The sequence below is a fragment of the Cyanistes caeruleus genome, chromosome 1 (genome assembly GCF_971803275.1).
Source record: "Cyanistes caeruleus chromosome 1, bCyaCae1.hap1.1, whole genome shotgun sequence".
NCBI lineage: Eukaryota > Metazoa > Chordata > Aves > Passeriformes > Paridae > Cyanistes > Cyanistes caeruleus.
The window spans coordinates 110,602,187-110,606,029 of record NC_141701.1 but is presented as its reverse complement, the minus strand read 5'-3'; the positions used below and the strand labels follow the sequence as shown (position 1 = coordinate 110,606,029).

The window sequence follows — 3,843 nt, the reverse complement described above, 5'->3', positions numbered from 1 at the left end:
TGGATTTTGGGTTAACTGAAAGGTTTTCAATAACACAATGTATCTGGGATGTTTAAATAATATCAGCACACTTTGCTTAAACAAAGAAAATTGTAATTTTATCAAAATCAGTACATGGGGTGTGTGCTCAGTGTAGGGAAACATCAATCTTGTGGGTAAGGAGAGTGACTTGGTTTTCCTTTATTGACCTCTGTATACAACACCATGTTTTACAGCCCCAGAAGAAAGAAATCCACTTTTTAATTAGAGCTGCAGCAGTTTATATATCTAAGTCTGGCAGTGGAGGCTCAGCCGCGCCGCGACAGCAGCAGCAATATGGGCTCAGTGGAGGTGCTGACGTCTCAGAGCAGTGAGGAGATCTCACCAGAGCAACGTCTACCTTCAGGTATCGGCTCTTCCATGAGGGAAAAGAATGCTTTGGGAAGCCCTGTTTCACCCTCCTTAGCCAGAGGTTAACACGCTCATTCTACCCCTGTGGAAGTGGAGTTGGAAGATTTTTGAGGTGCTCCCCTGGACCAGATGTGGCACCCCTTGCCCCACGTCCTGATGACCTTTTCCTCAGCCTGTGGTTTGTGCCCGTGACTGCCACATCCTCGGCGAGCAGGGATTACCTTTTGCAATCAGATGTTATAAATGGAGCACACTTAATCAGGCTTTCTCGTGGCTGTCGCCCTTATGACAGAGGAAAATATTCTCCCGTCGTGTATTTATTAACATTCTGCATGTAAGTAGCACGTCTCAGTCTGCATCTTCCTTACAGCCAAAAGCAAACCCTGTTTTCTGTTTGTGGTGGATAAATGGGACCTCTTAAGTAAGGGAGGAAAAATCCCAGTATAACTGTGGAAGATTTCTGATTACTTTTTCTTGAAAGCTGCATGTATTTCACTGAATGTCTATCATATTATTGCTTCTCCTGATAATCTGGGTACTTTGTCTCCTTGACGACAGACAACATCCAGAGCAGAGTATCCCTCTGTCACCAGATGCTGCTGGAATCTTGCCGCCCGGGCGGGCAGGAGGACTCAGCCTGGAGCGGGAGGTGAGGACCCTGTTAGCAGGGTGCCTGCAAGGGGAGGGAGGCAGTCAGCAGCCAGCCTGTCTTCATCCCTGATGTGCTCTGCCCCAGGTAATTCTCAAAAGCCACGAACCACAACAAAATTAACTTCTCTGCTTTTCAGAAATGTAAAAACTCAGTGTGATGGAATAATTAATGCAGCTGATTAAAGGGGAAGATTACACATTAACAGAGGAAGATAAGCCCTTAATTTCCAGCCTTATTGCATTTCAAACTTGAATATATTGGTTCCAAAGGTGGCTGCAGACTTATTTGCCTTTCTCTATATGTAAGTGCGTAACATACATATGTATGATTACAATCTCCTGCCCTGCTTTAATAGTATACTTAATTGCTTTCTGGCCCCACCTCAAGCTGCCTAAATTCATTTCACAGGGAAAAGATTATTTGCTGTTGGTCTTTAGCAAGTAAATTGTCTGCCATCCTTAATCTGGGTAATAAAAGGTACTGCATCAGCTTGCTCGCAGTTCTGCACGTTGCATCTGCTGCCACACAAAGTATTCCTGACAGCTATTTTCCTCATGCCAGCCCAGGAATTGGAGTGAGGATGCAATGTAAAATGTAAACCCCACAGACCTGCTGAGAGTCATTTTCTTTGTCTTCTGTTGTTCTTGCTGTGACACTAAGTAAATTATTTGCATATTACATTTGCATTATATATTACATCTACTGTGCTTTTTTAATGCCATGCATTGTAATAAATGATGAATACGCAGGGGAAATGCTCTGATCAGCTCACATATTGGCATATATGCACATTTACACACAAAAGCATGCAGGCTCACACATCTGCAAGCATCCACACATCTGCAAGCACAGAAATCATGGCTATGCTTCACACTGGTCCTGTCTGTAGGCCTTTCCACCAAAGTGCCATGCAACAGGACACAAATTGAGCTAAAAAGGGGAAAAGACACCTAGCAGACAGAGGGACAAGTGTTCAGGCTGGGTTTTTCCACCCAAGAAGGTGTTGCTGATGTGATATTTTCCATTACAGGAGAATACCAGCAGGCAGGACTGACCAAGGATGGGGGAACATGCACTCCATTCACTTGTCATTTTCCTAGAGACTTTGGGGGTGTAAGAAGCCCATGGTGGTACAAACATGGCCAGGCAATTCCCAGAACATCAAGTGTGAGGCTAAAAAAGACTGGAATCACATATTTTAGAAATTTGAATAGATTGAAATAGAAACGCTGCATCGTTTAGAAGTAATCCAGCATGAAGAAGGATATCCTGAAGGGTAATCTCCTTGGGGTGCATGCTGTGCATCTGTGCTTAAGCATTTAGGCATCTGTGACTGCCTTTGGTGGAAGAACATAGGCCCTTAAAAGCTTCCAGACTGCCTTTCTATTTTTTTAATATATATCAGGAGGAAGAGAAAGGACGTGATATTTTTTTTTCTCTGATAAATATCAGACACATTCCACATTCAAGTTGCCAGAAAACAAGACTAATGCCAGAAAATGTCACTGCAAATTTTGCCATAGCTTCCTTTTGTACTGGTTTTGTTCAGCTCCCCATCAAGTGAACAGCCAGAAAGGGCATGAAATCATGAGAGGTGGGACGTTGTCAGGACTGGAACACAACCTGCAGCAGAGAAAACTCAACAAGGTTGGTGCCTAACGCTGGCAGACACAGAGGGATACTGGATAGATTGTGAATGGGTTTGGTCCTCAATGCACCTCACAGCTGGTCCACATTTAAAGCCAGGCAGATATGAAGACATATGGGCTATTGCCAGCCTGCCTGGTTTAATGATGGTAAAATATCATTCCTCACTCAAGCAGAGGCGGGTGCACAGCTTCTCAAAGGCAGGAGGTAAAGGCAGCAATCAAAGAAAATTGTAAGATGCTCATGAGCTCAGGCACAGCAAAGCAAAAGGGGAAGGGGTTGCCTAGCAGGAGAGTTCTCCCTCTGTTCCTCCTGAGAGAGAAGAGATGCATCCACCCCCTCCTGAGAGAGGCATTCTTCGCTCAGGATCCGAAATAAGACATTTCCTCAGTGGTTGTTCCTGAGCCTCCCTCTGGTGTGGGCTCTGTCTTTGCTTTCTGGGTACTCTGGGTCAAAAACTGAGAAACTGAGGCAGTCATGCTGCCTGTCCTTCACTTGTGCTGCTTTCCAAGGTGGACCAAGTGATCCCTGACATCATTCAGTCATGCCAGGAGCTGAGCTCAAAGGGTGTGGAGCTGCCAGTGCACTCACAGTCATGTCCTGGAGCATCATCCCCTGCATCCAGGGGATAATGGTGAGATTTCCCATGTAAAAGGCAATGATGTGCATGACATGATGACCTCAGAGAGATCATCCCAGCGATGTGACTCTTGTACCTGTACCTCCATTGGTTTGTTTGAGATACCTCAGGTAGATCAACATGGCTAATGCTGCGCTGCTGGGGGGAAAAAAGGCAGACAGAAATAGGGAACAGTTTCTGTGGGAGGATGGGCTGGATAGACTGGAAGTGAGACGGCTGCAGGGCAAGGGTGAGCATGCGGGAGGTCCGTGAAAGCAAGGGAAACAGAAAGTAACTTTCATTCCTTCTCAAGGCTTGGAATCATAATGTAAATGTATTAGGCAGCATGTTTAAAAGAAGCGGAAGGAAACAGTGGTTTGGCACTTCACTGCCATTTGAGGTTGTTGGCACAGGATGGTGTAGGTGCTGGGAGCTTTGTCAAGGCTCAGAAATCAGCTATACAGATTTAAGTAACTAAAATCCTTCAAGGGCTGCTAAACTCAAGGATGTCATCTCAAGCAGGTCACGTCCACGA

The 3,843-nt window shown here is 45.3% G+C and overlaps 1 long non-coding RNA gene across 1 annotated transcript; it reads left to right on the top strand.

The window, feature by feature from the left end:
- The first annotated feature begins 215 nt into the window (after window positions 1-215).
- On the top strand, window positions 216-2,689 carry LOC147655819 (uncharacterized). The gene is made up of 4 exons (XR_015276188.1): window positions 216-724; window positions 949-1,039; window positions 1,179-1,343; window positions 2,073-2,689. It is a non-coding gene; the product is annotated as an uncharacterized LOC147655819 (long non-coding RNA).
- Window positions 2,690-3,843: the final 1,154 nt, after the last annotated feature.